The following is an 18,468-nucleotide window of genomic DNA, read 5'->3' on the forward strand; positions in this document are numbered from 1 at the left end:
CTGAAAGCAAACATATGCCACCCCACACCTGTCTGGTATTCTGTTTATTTCTTCCCAGCGCCTACAGGAAACCTCCACACTTCAGCCAGGCAGACCGCACGTTCCATGGTCTGTGTCTCCCTCACAAGGGTGTGATTTGCTGACCACCCTAGACAGTGTCCACCCACCATTGTCCATCAGGCCTCTGCTCCCCCCCATTGACAGTCCAGGGAGGAACCAAAAGGAGATAGGGTCTGTGGCCGCCTCTCACACCCGCCTTCTCTCAACACCTAACAGACCCAACTCCAAACTCACGGCCACTGAGCTGACGCTGACTCGGGGCGAGCTCAGAGGACAGAGCGGAACTGCCCCTTGGGTTTCCCAGGCGGCAACTTTTAATCCCAGCCGACGGCCTCCTCCTCCACGGAGCAGCTGGTGGGTTCAAACCACTGACGTTTCCGTCAGCGGCTCCACGAGTATCCCACTACATCACTAGGATTCCTTCCCCGGCACAGACGGCGTGCCAACCCCAGCTCTTCTGCCAGGGGAGGACCGTGGTCAAGTGCTCTTGGCCTCCCTGCCCCTGGACTTCGCGCCCTCGCCTGGCTTCTCCCGCTGCTGCAGCGCCAATGTGTACGAGGGGTCCCACCAGACCCTGCCCTGGTTTGCTGGGCAGGAAGTCATGCTTTCTCTGTGAAGTGGGGTGGCAAGAGCCTGCCTTCCAACCTGCGTCCTTCCCTCCCGCCCTCCCCCAGCCCCTGGGGGGTCTACATTTACAGTTTATTTATGGAGAGTGTTAGAGTGAAAATTCACACACTTGTCCTGACACCACCTATCAGAAATAACTTCTCCCCCGTCTCGAAAAAGCCAGAGGCTGCACACACTCAAGATCTGTGAAAGATGTGTCCCACCAGCCCCCGTGCCACTGTTCCCCTCTGCTTAGACACCTCAGAACCTGGCTGGCCAGTCTTCCTCTCGAGGGGCCCCTCTGGTCCCAGCAGGGGGCTTGGCCTCTCCTCCAGGGCCTGTTTGTGTCCCGGGAGGCCAGCATGGATCTCACAGGACAGTCTGGGCTGGACGTGGCTACCCGATGGCCAGTTCCTGGTCAAGACACTGAGTGGAGGCAGCTGGCCTAAAAGAAGCAGATGAATCCATCCTGGTGCTTGTCACACCTGCAGCTTCTCTCTCCGGACCCTAAAGGGTTGCTGAGGGCTCTGGGAGTGGGCGGGGCTATTACACAGTCCCCGCCTACCGTCCTCAGACTAAGAGGAATCAATCTGGTGGAAGTGCCCAGAGGGCGGGCCCCTGGCCCCAAGCTGCCTTTAGCACATGATCCTGAGCGCTGGTAGCAGGAGCACCGATGTAAATCAACTTCTGGTGTGGCGCGCACTCACAGCTATCACGTCAATTCTAACTCTTTGGCACCTTATCGGACCAAGTAAAACTCCCTGGCCGTTCGGCTTCTGAGACTGTTCTTTATGGGAAGTTTACAGGAATAGACAGCCTCACCTTTCTCCCGGGGAGTGGCTGGTGGTTTCGAACTGTTGACGGTGTCCACATAGTGGCACGGGAGTCCACTACGTCACCAGGGCTCCTGGAGGGCTGGGCCTCAGTCTCCCTCCCTGCACACACGAATGGTAACCCTCACAGTTGGGACCTGGGATTAGAACACTAGGCTGTACCCCTCCCTGCAGAGAGTAGAGACAAGGCCAGGCCATAAGCACCCCAATCTTGGACCAGGAACCCAATACCTTCAAACTCTCACCTTCTTCCACCTCAACGGCTGTGGGACATGTCGTGAGGGTGGTCCACTGACCTCAGGGAAAGGAGCCCAGGCCACGCTGTCCGGAAGCAAGCCTCCAGCTGCTGACCGCCTTTGGCAGTGACTCGGCACCACCGGCTGCTCCCCCGGCTCTCTCAGTGTGAGAAAGATGAAGCTCTCTGCTCAGAGGGAGATTTACAGCCTCATCAGCCTCCAGCCTATAGCCGGAATGGGCTTGCTGGCAGCGGGTTTGGTTTGGACTGAGGAGAGGCTGACCCAGGAGCAATAAGCGATGAGGAGCGGCGGGGGGGTGGGGGGGTGGAGTGGGGGAGAGTCAGAGATATTTGGAGGCAGCCATACCTGGGGGCTCGGGGGTGGGGGTGCCCGTGTATACAGGACTTGGAAAAGTTCATGGGAACATGGAGTTGAAAGAGAATGACAAAGAACGAATTTCCCAACCCTTCTTGAGGTCTCCTCGCAGAGACATCGATTGTCATGTATGCACCTAACCCGCAGGTGCTGTTCAAATGCGTAAGTAACCAGAGAAGGACGCACCTGGGACAGCCAGCGAAGGCACTCGTGCCTCATCCCAGCTCGGCCGCTGAAAGTGCCATGGCCGGCCTGCCACGAGATCTGCCAGGGAAGAGAAAGCAGCCCAAGGGTCCCTTCGAAAGCGCCTTCAACAAGCTCCGGTACAGCCATACAGCCATAACATGGAACTGCACGCGTCAGTCACAACCAAGCAAGCAATGGTAACTCTCGTGAACACCTCCAGCTACGGCACAGCTACAGAGCATTGTGTTTAGCAAACTCCGTCCATCCTACAAAGATCAATAGTGAATATCACTATTGTGATAGGAAAAAAAACCCAGAAGACTTACACACCAACAGACAAGAAAGACTGATAACTACAAGGACGGACGGACGCCCAGGACAGGGTGAGAACAGGGGGAGGGGGAGATGGCTGGGTGAGAGGACAGACAAAAGAATGGAGGGTGTAAGAGGCAAAAGATAAAATGGTTTCATGAAAGAAATCAAACAAACAAACAAAACCACTCTCCAGGTGCCTTGGTCCTCAGATCGAAATGTTGCTCTGAGGGGCTGACGGAAGAGGCAAAGCAAAACGGAGGTGGATTTGGAGTCTGGAGTGACAAGCACGTTCATTTCAAACAGGTGTGTGTGTGTGTGTGTGTGTGTGTGTGTGTGTATGTGAGAGAGAGAGAGAGAGATAGAGAACACGCTCCTTATAAGTAAAGGTACAGAGACTTTCTGTCACATACTTTGAACCCATTATCAGAAAGAACAAGTCCCTGGAGGAAGCCTCAGGCTTGGCAACATACTTGCCGTGAAGCAGCGGGCAATCAATGCGATGGGCGACACAGTGGCCGTGACAATGGGCTCAAACCGAGCCAAGGTTGTGAGGTTGGAGCCAGTGTTTGGCTCTGTTACAGGGACTCGCGATGTGTCGCAGCCGGCGCCCAGGCACCTAAGACAGCAGCACATTAGCACTGTCCTCGTAGGGTGAGCGCAGAGGGTCTGTCTGAGATGATTTTTTTAAATCTAAAAATGGGTAGTGGTGGTAATTACACAACATCGCGGATACACCAAGCCCCGCTAACTAGACACACACAAATAGTTGACATGGTACCTTTGGTTATGTGTATTTTATCACAATTTTTAAAAACAGAAAAACTTCTTTGGGAAAATTGAGCACGTTACTGGCAAACTAGTCCGACTAATTTGTGAAATGGCAGCAGGGAAAACATTTTCTTATTAAGATTCTGAATTAAAAAATGATCCTGAAGACAAAGAATGTTCCTGAAAGGGAAGTTGGAAAGAATTAGGCATAAGGATGATTTTACTGGTAGAATTGAGCCAATAGATGACACAAAATTGAAGTTACTGTTGTTTTTTAAGTTAAAAAATTTTTTAAAAATCATTTTATTGGGGCTTTTCCAGCTCTGTTCTAGCAATCCATCCATCCATGTGTCCAGCACATTTGTATGTATGTCGCCATCATCCTTTCCAAAACATTTTCTCTCTACTGGCGCCCTTGGTCTCAGGGCCGCAGTTCCCGCAGCTGCTCGGGGCTCCACGCCTCGCGAGCGAGTCCACGTGCAACGGAACTTCGTGGTCCTGTGCCCTGCGCGGTGGCGGGTGCTGTATTTGACCCTGCTGCGGCGGCCAATCAGCCGCACCCATTCTTCCCACGCCATCGTCCAGCTTCCGCGTGCATAGGAGGTGATCGAAAATACCCTGGCTTGGGCCAGGCACCCCGACACCTCAAAGGGCATCCTCGCACTTTCACACGTTAAGGTCTTCGGTGGCGGGTCGGCCCCATGCGGGACGAAGTGGGATGCCTTGACTGCCGCCTCCATGAGCACTGGTGGGGATTCCGGTGAATGGAGCCCTTGACCATTCTGTCCTTTCTCTCTTTCTCATGCTGGGCCGGTCCTGGTGTGAGGATCTGGGTTTCTTCCCACCGCGTTGCTGCTGTCTCTGATTTTCATCACCAAATGCTTCGAATCCTCCTCACTTTCAGAGGGCAGGTCAATGGCAGCTGCAGACAGCCGGGGCTGCCTCTGGGGCTTCTTCCCCAGCCCAGCTTCCCAGCTCATGCGCCCCGCCTCGGATGGAGTGAGCATGGTGAGCCCAGCCCTGCCCCGCTCCTCTCCTGGCGTGTCCTTGTTCGGGAGGAAAAGCTGCCTCATCAGGATTCCCATCGTTCAGGATGAGCAGTTTATCTCCCCGAACCTGATGTTTCCACTGCTGCTGTTTCCAAGCTCAGACCGCACGTCTTTCTAGACCTGTGGGGTTCAGTGTGCATCTCTAAAATGTGATATTTTCTTCAGGCATCGAACAATTAACCAGAATCCTGTGATGTCTGTTAACATCCAGCTGGATCCGATTCCTTGGGCTATGGTAGCGGAGTAGCCCAGCCGGGGCAGCTTAAAACAAGGGAACTTGATTCTCTCACAGCTCCTGAAGCTCCAAGTCCACGTCCAGCAACAAGGGGTGAGGAAGACAGTGCCCACACCAAGGGATCTGGGGCACTTCCGTGCCTCCTCCCAACTTCCGGTGGCTCCTGCCAATCTTTAGCTAGTAGATGCACAACCCAAATCTCTGCCTCCCTTGTCCTGGGGCTCTCTCCCTGGGGGGTTGCTTGTGGTCCAAGCTTCCTCTTCTCACAGGGACACCAGTCACTGGTTGTGGGCCCGCCCTAATCCATCCAGGATGACCTCATCGCAGCTCAAGCACCGTAGCAAGGGGCCTGTGTTTGCAGACAAGGCCACGGCCTTAGGTACCTGGGGGCTAGGACTTCAACACATCTTTCTGGAAGACGCAGAACAACTAGTCCATTGTCAAGTTTTGCCAGTTGTCCCAAGAATGCCCTTTGACTGTCTTGAATCTGGATCTTAGCAAGGACCACATGTAGCATTTGATGAGGTCTCTTTAAGCAGTGGGTATGTGTTGGGCTGCTAACCACAAGGTCAATAGTTTGAAGCCATCAGCTGATCCCCAGGAAAAAGATGAGGCTTTCTACTCCTGTAAAGAGTGACAGTCTTGGAAACCCATGGGGGCAGTTCTACCCTGTGCTGTGGGGTCACTGTGGGCCAGAAACCACCGGATGGCGGTGAGAGCTGTAGTTCCCGATAGTCCAGAGCCTCCTGACCCAGTTCCAATCCATTCTCTCATTGAAGGAATCAGGCCAGCGGTCCCACAGACCGTTCCACATGCCTGGTGTGTCTGCTCGTACCTTTGGGGTGTTATTTAGCCTGTTGTTCCTTTATCCCTTCTATTGGATTCCTGGGGTGCAGTGGATTAAGTGTTGGGTGCTGACTGAAAGGTTGAGGGTTCAAACCCACCTTCTGCTCCAAAGGGGACTCCTTGGAGACCCTGTGGGATCATCGTACTCTGTCCTGTGGGGTCACGAGGCCTTAGAATAAGCTTGACAGCAGTGGGTTCTTGGGTCTTAGTCCCTGCATCCCCGTGAAGTGGCAGTTAGGTCTACCGTCATGATCGGATTCCGTTGAACTTTTCTTATTCTGTGAACTCGTCAGAGGTGGTGCTGAGGACGGGACACTGAATGCCATCAGAAGCATGTAATGTCAGCGTGTCCCCTTCTGAGTGATGCCAAGCTAGATCTGCAGCTTCAGTTGGAACAACTTAGACCCTCCTTAGGAGGCGGTGCGTGGCTGCCATTGTTTTGATTGTTTGGCTGAAAGAAAACTATCTATCTATCTATTTATTTATTTTTAAATCATTTTATTGGGGGCTCGCACAATCCACACACACATCCACTGTGTCAAGCACATTTGTACATTTGTTGCCCTCATCAGTCTCAAACACTTCCCTTCCACTTGAGCCCTTGGCATCAGCTCCCCATTTTCCCCCTCCCTCCCTGCTCCCCTGAACGTTATTTATTTTTAATAAATCATTTCATTGGGGGCTCTTACAGCTCTTATAACAATTCATACATCAATTGTCCTAAGCACACTTGTACATATGTTGCCATCAACATTTTCTTTCTACTTGAGCCCTTGGTTTCAGCTCCTGTTTTTTCCCTTCCTCCCTCACCCTCCTACCCTGGTGACCCCTTGATAAACTATAAGTTATTATTATTTTCATATCTTACACCATCCATGGTCTCCCTTCACCCACATATCTGTTGTTCGTCCCCCCAGGGGGGCAGTTAACACATCGATCATTGCAGTCAGTTTCCCCTTTCTCCCCCTTCTCCTCCTACCTCACCCCTATCTTCATGGTATCCCTACTCCCATTATTATTCCAGAGTTTTATCTGTCCTGGATTCCGTGCATCAACAGCTCTTATCTGTACCAGTGTACATGGTCCAGTCTAGCCAGATTTGTAAGGTAGAACTGGGGTCATGATAGTGGGGGGGGGGAGAGGAAGCATTCAAGAACTAGAAGAAGGTTGTGTGTTTTGTCGGTGCTATACTGCACCCTGGCTGGCTCATCCCTTCCTTGTGACCCTTCTACAATGGGATGTCCAATTGTCTCCCTATGGGCTTTGGGTCTCCACTCTGACCCCCTCATTTGCATCAGCATGATTGTTTTCTTTGGGTCTTTTGATGCCTGATACTTGCTCCTGTTGATACCTCGTGATCACACAGGCTGGTGTGCTTCTTCCATGTGGGCTTTGTTGCTTCCCTGCTAGATGGCTACTTGTTTACCTTCAAGCCTTTAAGACCCCAGATGCTATCTCTTCTAATAGCCGGGCTCCATCAACTGTCTTCACCACATTTGCTCATGCACCCATTTGGTCTTCGGCGATCATGCTAGGAGGGTGACCACCACAGAGTGCCAGGCTATTAGAACAAAGTGTTCTGGCATTGAGGGAGGACTTGAGTAGAGGCCCAATATCCATCTGCTACCTTGATACTTAACATATATGTGCATAGACCTATATCCCTATCATTACATATTAATATATTTACATATGTGCATGCCTATATTTACACCTCTATAAATGTCTTTTGCCTCCTGGTTCTTTCCTCTATTTCTTTTTACTTTCCTCCTGTCCTACTATCATGTTCGACCTGCATTTGGTTATCAGCAATTCCTCTCGGCTACATTGCACTTTATCAAATTCCACCAGGTGTTTTACACCCTCCTCGCCAACGATTTTTTTTTTCTGCCAACGATTTTAGATCTCTTGTTGTTCCCTTCTCCCTGGGTCTGTTGGCTACCCCCTCTCCATCTCCCCTGCACCCCTAGAACTGTTGGTCCCATTGTTTTCTCCTCGGGTTTGTTTATCTTGCCTATCTTACATAGATGGAGATGAAATGAAGAATAAGGGGCCTAACAAGAGTTCCAGGTCGTCTGCTGACCCTGATGTATGTTTCCTGATTGAGTCTGAGGAGGTGCCAAGCTCTTGTGCATGGTTTTTAATATAACCTGATCTTCCTAATATATCAAAAGACACAGAAATGAAAGGAAGAAAAAACAGTCGCTCATATTCCTGCCCCCGAAGACAAGAACAAATGTTGCTTTTGGATGGTCTTCTTCCATTTAGGACATTACTTTTTTCTGTTGTGGTCATATGGTTGTAAACTTTTATCTCCTAGACAATTAGGTGCTCGTGTCACTAAAGCTTCATGAACAGATGCCCGTCTAGACTACAACCCTGGCCTCCCTGCAGCCAGAGAAAAGAAGGGGAAGTCAAAGACCAAGGAGACCTCATGGGCCACGTGAACCACAGTCTCCACTGTCCCGGGACCAGAAGAGCCAGATGGCACCCCATCGCCACCCCAACCACTCTGGGCAAGACCACCGTAGGTCTTAGACAGAATGGCAGGAAAATGTAGACCCAAATTCAAAATCATCAAAAGAAAGACCAGACTGACGGGTCGATAGAGATGGGTGGAACACTCCCCGAGCTTCACACTATGGCCTCCAGACTTGGAACGGAACCCAGCCCTCTAGCAGCCCCTCTAGGACCCCTCTCCTGGGTTTCAGATACAGAAAACCACACAAACTACAAATGGCAGCAAGCAAGCAAAATGCCCTCAACAACGACTAGACAACACACCGCCAAACTTCAATAGAAAAGAAAGCAGAGGAAAATAAACACTGAAAACTTTAAATTGGGTCCAAATGGAGGTGACATGATGAGGTGTTGCAGTTTAACCCAATGACACCTGCCACAGTCAGCTTTATCGCTCTCTGAGGGCGAGGCTGTCCACATCCCTGGGTATCTTCAGGGGGACCCTGCCGTCCACGGCCTTCTATAAACAGGTGTTCACAAAGGAAGCTCTGATGCCGTTCCCTCCTTCAGATCCGGGCTTTATTATTGATCATAATTGGATCACGCAGGCCGGTGTGCTCCTTCCACAAGGGCTTAGTTGACACCTCACCGAGATGGCTGATTGTTCCAGGTGCTGTTCTTGCTGACAGCCAGGCACCAGGTGGCTCCTTCCCTACACTCTGCCGTAGCTCCCACATCTTCAGTGATCTCCCCCTGAGGGCGAGCGCCATGCAGGGCCACGTAGTAAGAGCTAGTTGTTCTGAGACTGGGGTTAGAATTAAGTGTGGGCCCCAAAGCCACTCATCTAACGATGGCTTATACATGTCTCCGGTTCACTTACGGACAGGCAAGTGTTGATTTGCTCAGCAGACACTGGATTATATGAAGATGTGTGTGGCATCAGGATTGGAGAAAGACTTATTAACACCCGGGACAGGCAGATGACACAAGCTTGCTTGCTGGGGGGACTTGAGGCACTTGCTGCTAAAGATCAAGGATTGTAGCTTTCAGGAAGAATGACAATTCAATGTAAGGAAGACCACGATCCTCACAAGGTGCCGGATAGGGACACCAGGATACTCAGAGAAAAGGTTAAAGTGGTCAAGAACGTCGTCTTCTTGGATCCACTATCAATGCTCATGGAAGCAGAAGCCAAGAAACCAAAGAATATATTGCATTGGGTAAGCCTGCTGCCCATGACTTCTTTATAGAATTGAAAAGCAAGGATGTTACTTTGAGGACTGAGGTGCACCTGACCCAAACCTTGGTACTCTCCATTGGCTTACATGCATATTGACTAAGGAAGACTGTAGACCAGCGGTTCTCAACCTGTGGGTCACCACCCCTTTGAGGATCGACTGACCCTTTCACAGGATCACCTAAGGCCACCGGAAACACCTAGTTCTGATGGTCTTAGGAACTGAGACACCGCTCCTCTATCCGTCTCCAGGCAGGTCCACCCACATGCAGATACGCCCACCTACAAGCTCCCGGCGTGAAGACTGTTACCCATGCCACACCCTGCTTCAAGATAAAATGTCATTTATTTGTCATTAGAAATAACTATTTCACAATATGTAATGACATATTGTTTTTGTGATTCATCACAGTGCTTTAATTGTGTTCAATTTGTAACAATGAAAATACATCCTGCATAGCAGATGTTTACATTATGATTCGTAACAGTAGCAAAATGACCGTGCTGAAGTAGCAAGGAAAATCATGTTGTGGTTGGGGGGTGACCACGGCATGAGGAACCCTGTGAAAGGGTCACGGCGTGAGGACGGTGGAGAACCGCGCTGTGGACTAGCTGCCTTTGAAGTGTAGTCATGGAGAAGAATGTCGGACGTACCATGGAAGGCTCAGAGGACAGGCCGGTCTATCTGTGTTGGAAGAAGTGCTCCTTAGAGACAAGGATGGCAAGACTCCCTCTTACGCTCTTTGGCCGTGTTGTACGGAGAGACCAGTCCCTGGAGAAGGACATCGTGTTTGGTAAAGAGGGGCGGCAGAGGAGGGGAGGCCCTCGAGGAGATGGATTGGCACCGTGGCTGCGTCAGTGGGCTCGGGCACAGGGACAGTCGAGAGGAGGGTCCAGAGCCATGGAGTATTTCGTTCTGTTGTGCATGGGGTCGCCGTGGGTCAGAACCCACTAGATGGCACCTGACAACAACCACAACACCAACAACAACCACAGGTTCCCTTTAGAGACATCGTTATCATTTTATGATAGAGAACAAAATGTCGATATACATTATTGAATGCGAGCTAATTTGCGGTATAAACTTTTACCCAAAACACAATAAAATGTCCCCCAGAGAGAGAAGTTGCCTAGGATCGTTCAGTGTGACAGTTCTTTATCTTGTGTTTGTGTTTTCTCTCTGAAACTACAATAGTAAATAAAAAAAAACCTCTTCATTAAACCCCTCCACACACGGACAGTGTAAGACATGACAAAATGATAATAATCTGTAAATTATCAAGGGTTCATGAGGGAGGGGGAGCAGGGAGGGAGGGGGCAAATGAGGAGCTGATACCAAGGGCTCAAGCAGAAAGCAAATGTTTTGAGAATGACAATGGCAACAAATGTACAAATGTGCTTGACTCAATGGATGGATGCATGGATTGTGATAAGAGTTGTATTATTCCCCCATAAAATGATTAAAAAAAAAACAACCCACACAAAACATCGTGAATATCAGTTTCACGCAGCGAGGTTCTACTCACCAGCCGTTACTTCCACCAGGGCCTGAGCCGGCTGCTCATCGGAAAGTGACTTGACTTTTTCCCAAGGGGAGTGGGGTGGCGAGAGGGACTGTGGGGTAGCAGCTCCCAGTGCCAGTGCTCCCGGTTCTTAGCCCCCGTGGAGAGAGGTGCCTTTGGGCTCTCGCGGTCCACTGTTGGACCTGTCTTGGCACCGCGGCTGCAGCTGCAAGCTCCAGCAGAACAGCGACTGTGAGGACGGCCCAGGAGCGGGCAGGCTTTTGTTGTCTGGCTTTAGCCCAACGATATTTACTGTTTACAGCAGTGAAGGACAAGAGAGACAGCAAACACCGCAGCCCTGCCCACAGGAACAAGAGCATTTTCAGCAAGATTGCACATGAGCGAAAGATGAGGGGCCATGTCACACTGCCAGGGGACAACGAAGAGGGAGGCTGGCCGTCAAGCAGCAGTGAACCCTTCCTGAAGGCCAACAGGCAGCCACGATGAGCCTTGGCCATTGGTCGAGACCCCCAAAGTGCTCACAGAGCCGAAATCCCCTAACAAACGCACATGCATGCAGCACAGCAAAACCCCGTGAGTCACATGAAGTCACCTTTCCAAGGGCTTCATCTGTCACCGCACTCCAAAGTAGCTCTTGAACGCAACAACACATGACAAACTCAGCCATCACGATCTTGCCTTTTCCTACAGAGACATCATCACTCGGCAGAAACACGTTCCAGCAGCACCGAGCCCACTGAAGGGGAATTATGGCCGCTGTCTTCTCCTAAATGAGTAAAAGGGGGGAAGCCAATTGAGATCGGCAGGGGCTGCCCGCTGCCCAGATGGACAGGCCCTGAGCGATGGAAAGCCCCCTGGTTTCCCTTTGAAGCAGCAAGCTAGACTTGACCTGCCCTGGACTTGACCAGATGCTGACTGAGCTGGCATTCGCAACATGCGGGCACATTTCAATAAGCCGTGCCTGTAACAAGCAGCCAGTGAAACCCTCTCTTCCATCCCCCCAGGCCCCCCACCAGGTGTCCAGGTGCAGCCCCCAAAGCCACCTCCATGCAACAGCAGGGGCGGGGGGACCACAATACCTGGGGCCACCTCTCCACCCCAGACTGGAAACAGACAGACAGGCCACACCTTGGGAGCAAATGTGTTAGAGGAAGGGAAACAGTAACAAAACCGAGTCCAAAATGCCCGGCAGTGCATCTTTGCCTAAACAAAGAGGGCAATTGATCTTGGCCAAGTTCAGTTGCCGGTCCATCCCTGCTGTAACAGTGCTGCGCTGCTCTCCAAGTACGGTACAGCGACAAAAGTAATTTGGTGACTGTCCTCGAGTTTTGGCAGCCTCATGTTCATGAGTTTCACTAGATCGTACAGGTGACACGGATGTGGGACACAGACGTGGGGTGATTCCTAGATGCCTCCAGCCACCTGCTTGCCTCTGGCTGCTGCAGGAACACCCCGATGATGGATGATGGATGATCGGGTCTTTATTCTCCATCTCCAGCTGAGCTGGGGTGTCTGTTTCGCTAAATGGGTTAATTGGTTGTCCATCAAATGGAAATCCAATCAGTCTCATGGTCAAGGCCAGTTGCTCACAGTGGGTCTGCATCAGCTCACTCAGCAGCGGGTGCCTCTTGGCCTTGAGCTGGACGACAGAGCCATCCTGCGCGGCCACCTTCAGGCTGATGGCTTCACTCCCTCAGACTTCTTGGACATGGTTGCGTGGGTGTAAGTGAGGCAGAGGCAGGGGCCACTTGGGAGTGAATGGGTGAGTGGGGCCCACTTGGGGCCTCCCCAAGTGCAGTGTTTTCCCTGTTATACACAGGGTCACAGCCGGGGTGGGGGTGGGTGCGGGGTGCGGGGGACACACCACTAAATGGCCCCTCTTACCAGGCTATTCAATAAAAGGAGAAGATATGGAGCTGCCTAATAGCATTACTTTTGATAGCGAACATCTAATGGCTCACATGAGAACAAATAAATAAATAGACAATAGATTGGAAACGATGACCCAGCTAATTTTTAAATGCCACTGACTTTGTCATTCAGGTAAAGAACCGCAGAGAAAACACACACAAGCTTACCTCTCCCTGCCACACCAGTAAACGGCAGCAAAGGGAGCGATTTTAACATGCGGCCATCGACGTACCAGGAACTCACAGTGTCCCCACGCCTTTCAGAGCAGGTGTGCACATGCGTAATCCAACTACAACAAAGAGAAGAGTTCCTTCCCTCGGACAACATTCTCTTGTGTCTTTGCGTTATTAATTCCTCCCCGCCCACCCCCATGCCACCCCACCCCACTGGCCTTTTTTGATGTCCTGCAGAGCTTTGTCTCCACCATCTGTGTACCGGTGTGCAGGCTGTGATGGCCGTCGTGTTCCGGTGATGCCAGAATTTCAAATCCAGCAAGGTCCCCAGGGTGACTAGGTTTCAGCGGAGCTCCAGATCAAGAATAGTCTTTAGAGAGGGAGTCACAAGGCCGACTGCTTCCGAGGGAGCGGCCACGGGAAACCTCAGGCGCAGCTGCAGAGCCCGGCCAGGGATGGCGCTGGAAGGCGCATCTCTCACTCTGGAAGGTCCTCAAAATACGACTGAGGAAGAGCGGACTTCCCAAAGCTGGCCACCCTCACGTCGCGGACGCAGGGAATCTTCCAGATTTTCATTTGCTGGTGGGGCGAGGCTCAAACTGAGAAGACATCGCTGTGCCTGTCTATCAGTAATCAGAATGCAGGCATACAAAGTGTGAATCTAGGAAAGTGAAAAGGCCAGGTAAAGGTGATGTCCCAGACATCAAGGAGCCCGAGACTGGATTTGGCCATCTGGAGTCAGGCCATCGTATTGTTTACTCTGCCAGGAGCGACAGATTCAAGAAGAATGAGTTGCTATTCATAGTGAAAAATTAACATTTCAAGAACTGTCTTGATCAGCACCCTGTAGGTCAGCGGTTGTCAACCGGTGGGTCATGACCCCTTTGGGGGTCAAACAACCCTTTCACAGGGGTCGCCTAAGACCATTGGAAAACACCTATTTCCAATGGTCTCAGGAACCGAGACACCCCTCCTCTATCCGTCTCCAGGTGGGTCCGCCCACATATGAGTACCCAGTGTGAAGACTGTTACCCAGTCTACCTCCTGCTTCAAGACACAATTTCCTTTGTCATGAGAAAGAAATATTTCACAATATACAACGACATATTGTTTTTGCGATTCATCACTATGCTTTATGTTCATTTTGAACAATGAAAATACATCTTGCAGATCAGATATTTACATGACGATTCATCACAGTAGCAACATGACAGTGATGGAGGAGCGACGACCATCATGTGATGGTGGGGGGTCAGCACACGTGAGGAGCTGTCTGAAGGGTCGCAGCGGGAGGAAGGTGGAGGAGCGGGGCTGTAGGCTGTGCTGAGCTGTATCTAGTGCTCCTTACATTAGGTGCATTTCAGAGGTGCCTTGTCAGGGGGCTCGCCCTCTTGAAGCTGTGTTGTTTCTTTGTTTTTTGGTAAATGAAACCCAGAGACGTTGAGCCTACAGGGAAGGAAAACATCCCACGGGCTTGGGGGAAGGGGAATATGGAGGCGTGGGGGAGATACTGTCAAGAAGTCCCTTCCTGGAAAACATGTATGATTATGGGGGGGAAGTACATTTATGTCATCTTGAACATGCTGGTTAGAACTCAATATGTGGTCAGTTGACTACCCTGTGGACACGACCTGAATGTGTTCTGAGTGCACACACCTCTTAGCGGTTCCATGACAGAAATGGCTTCCCCGGCTTTTTGAATGTTGTTGGGGTATCTCCGTTCTTGCACGTAATTTTAATTTTTGTCTGTGTCCTATTATGTTCTTAGCACGATTCTGTTTTTTATTGTTTTCTGTTGGGTCTCGCAGCGGTGGCACACGGGTGGAGTGGCAGCATGATGATGATAACTGTACAAGGGGATGCAGGGAATTCGGGGGTGGGGGATGGGAAGGAAGGAAAGGGGATTTCTGGAGTAAACAATGAAGATGGGAGGGGGAAGGAGCACTCTTAAAGATGATTTAACCATGGGGGAGGGGGTGGATGCTCTAAAACCCATGACACCCTGGTGATTGTACAATTCTCCTTGATAGGATTAATTTAACTATTGAATTATATGATACCTAAATGACTTGGCAATAAAACTGTTGGGGGAAAAAGCTCTATCTTGAAGTCCAGTCCTGCCTGGGAAAGCACAGTGTCTACATACATGCATCGTAAGAAATCCAGTCAGTTCAACTCTTTATTCCTTAAATCTACGCACCAACCTCTAAAGCCAGCGATGAACAAATGCAAGAATTCTGCAACTTCTTCAGTCTGAAATCAATTACACATGCAATCAGGATGCATTGATAACGATTGGTGATTGGAAAGCAAAGGTTGGAATCTAAGAGGAAGAAGCAGTACTTGAAAAATAAATAAATAAAAGCAAGCAAGAAAGAAAGAAACAGTACTTGAAAAATATGGCCTTGGTGATGGAAATGAGGCTGGAGATGAAGCTTGATAGAATTTTGTGAGACCAGTGACTTCTTCATTGAAACTACCCTTTTCCAACAATGCAAATGCTGATTATGCATATGAACCTCACTGGGTGGGATACAGGGGGATCAAGTTGGCTCATCTGTGGAGAGGGACTGTGGAGAAAGAAGTATGCTATCAGGAGTCAATAAAAAAGTCCAAGGACTGACCATGAAACGGACCGACAGTTGCTCATGTAAGTTCAGGCTGAAGTTGAAGAAAATTAAAACAAGTCCACAAGAGTCAAATGATGACCTTGCCCATATCCCACCAAAGACACGTAACCGCCCCTGCCACGGTGTGCCTGCTCCACAGAGTCACGTCAATGGAATGATACAACGTATAGTTGTGTGCATGGGTGGCTCATTTCCCTTTATCGATGAGCAGTTTTCCCTTATAAGAATGTACCGTTTTGTTAGGCCATTCGGGGTCGAGTCGGTTGCGATTCACAACGACCCTGAGCTCCGCAGAGCGAGACACTGTCTGGTCCTGCTCCACGCTCCCAATCATGGTTGGAGCTCATTCCTCCAGCCTCCATGGCAATCTCTCTGTTCAGTAGATTTCCTCTTCTTTGCGGACCTCCCACTTTACCAAGCCAGGGATTGGCATCTCCTCAGAAGATTCCCAAAGTATGTGAGACAAAATCTTGCCATCCTGGCTTCTAGGGACCATTCTGGCTGAACTGCTTCTGAGGCAGTTTTGCTTGGTGTGGCCGTCCACAGCACGTTCACGTTCACGCATCTCCACCAGCTTCCTAATCCAAAATGCACCAAGTCGTCAGTCTTCCTGATTCAGTGTCCAACTTTCACATCCACGTGAGGCCCTTGTAAGACCATGGCTTCAGTCAGGCGCACCTTCGTCTTCCAAATAACATCCCTGCCCTTCAACACTGTAAAGAGGTCTTACACCGTGCATCTGTCTGATGCAGTACGTCATTTGATTTCTTGGCTCCTGCCTGTAAGAGTACGGACTCTGGACCCAAGCCGGCAGAGACCCTTGCCAGCATCCACCATTTCTGTTTATCATGAAGTCGTCGATTGGTCTGATTGGGAGGATTAGGGTTTTCCTATCATTGAGTTGAAATCTCCACTGAAAGCTACTTGGGATTACTTCCTGCTCTTGGTTGCAGGGGGTGGATAAAGCCTCCATCGGCTATGTCCAGATTCTCTGTGTGAACCTAAATTTTCCTTTCCCTTGGATTAATTCCGCTGAGTGGGATGGCCGGGTCTCATGCGAGTGTGTGTTCAACCTGATTAAAGCCTGCCAACCTGGCTGTACCATTTTACGTTCCTGCCTCGATTGTGTGAGAGTGCCCACCCTGACCAGCACTTGGTGGTGTTGGTTAGTTTCCTGCGAGCCCGCGGGCTTCTGTTCAGGGGGATGGGAGACACTTGAAAATGGAGAGAGGGTGCCCATGGGTGCACACGCTGATTGTGATGCATATCCCTGATTGGACATCTTAAAGTGGTTACAATGTCAAATGGCCCACTGGGCAAGATGTCCAGGTGGACAGCTCATCAGGCGGGCATCCTTGACTCAGCTGCCTACCATACCTGAGCATGGGGGTCCCCTCCCCTGTGGGTCAGGTAGGCACTCGGACAGAGCTCTGGTTCGATCTCTGTGCACAAGATACAGCATTGTCTCCCTTCCTAAACACGCACTCTCTTGGGACCCTGGTGGCAGAATGGGTTAAGAGCGGGGCCTACTGACGCCCAGGTCAGCAGTTCCAAACCACCAGTCAATCTGGGGAAGAAACCCGAAAAACTAAACTCACTGATATTGACTTGAAGCTAGAACAGAGAGGACTGCTCCTGTGGATTTCTGAGACTGTTAAAGTCTTTATCAGTAGAAAGCCTCATCTTTCTCTTACGGATCGGCTGGTGGTTTCAAACTCCTGACCTTGCATCTGGCAGCCCAAAGCATAGCCACTAGGCCACCAGGGCTCTTCTACAGGAGAAAGAAGCTGCTTTCTATTTCTATGAAAAGTTAGTCTCGGGTCCTTCTTTCCTGTGCTTTGAGCCGAAATCCACGTGGAGGGAAAGCAAGCTAAACTGCGCCCAAGTCGTCTGTCTAAAAGGGAAAGAAGATGGCTCGGGTGACTTTCCCTCTGGGCCAGCAGTGGGTGGTCCTGGGATGAGACGTGGATCCCTGCCGTGTCCGCAGCCGGGACACACATGGACACAACTATCCTCTCAGGCCGGAGCCTGGGCCGCCAAACCCGGGGTGCTTGGTGCAGTTGGCCTGGTGGCCGCGGGGCGGAGCCCGAGGACCGGAGACGCTCCCGCGCCCGCAGCGAGCGGGCTCAGGGGGTGCAGATGCCTGCAGGGTCCGCGGCAGGCCTGGGACCCGACCACCTGCCGGAGGAAGCCCAGTGGAGCTGGGGAGGGAGGACGGCGACCCCGCTCCGCAGGAGGGGCCAGCGCGGCGGATCCTGTACCATGGACCCGGACCCCCTGGGGGAGTAATCACATAACGTGGGAAAAGGGACCTCAGGTCCCATCGCTGGAAGAACGGAGGGACAGATGGGTGGGTTCAGGGAGGGGATGTTCGGAGGAGGAAGTGCTTGGGGGTGTTGGTGGCACAAGCCCCTGCAGACACCATACGGAGGTGGGGGCGCCTCTCTATGTATTTGAAATGGCACCGTGGCCTTCTTGGGGCGCCCTGGAGGGCGGGGTCATGGCGGGGCTGCTCGCGGGGCCTGGCTGTCAGCTCCTGTAAAGACGATCGTCTTTGACCCAGTGCCTGAGTGGATTCTGATTCCGTAGCCCCTCGAGGGACAAAGAGGAGGCTGTCCACTCCCATAAAGCATAATGGTCTCAGGGAACCCCCAGGGAAGTTCGACCCTGTCCACATGGACTCCCTGGCATCTGAGTGACCTTGTGAGACAGGCCCTCTCCATTCTGCTCTCAAGGGGGCTACCAGTCAGAGTCCACTCGCAAGCAGAGTTTTGTCACTGGCTGTTTTTCTTGCAGATACAGATGATGCATGTCGATTTAGAAAATCGGGAACTTCCCCGAAATGTTGAAAAAGTGCCCCTCGTCTTATCCCTCAGAGATGATCATTAAGATCCAGCTGCATCTGTTAAGGTCTGTCTGTCACTGTGGGCACTTGTACTGATGTGCCCACCCAGCTTTACTCCATGGGGTGCAAAAGGGTTTTCCCCCAGGTTGTCTCCCCCCAATTTATGCCACACCTAAGATG

The sequence above is a fragment of the Tenrec ecaudatus genome, chromosome 10, assembly GCF_050624435.1.
Source record: "Tenrec ecaudatus isolate mTenEca1 chromosome 10, mTenEca1.hap1, whole genome shotgun sequence".
NCBI classification, from domain to species: domain Eukaryota; kingdom Metazoa; phylum Chordata; class Mammalia; order Afrosoricida; family Tenrecidae; genus Tenrec; species Tenrec ecaudatus.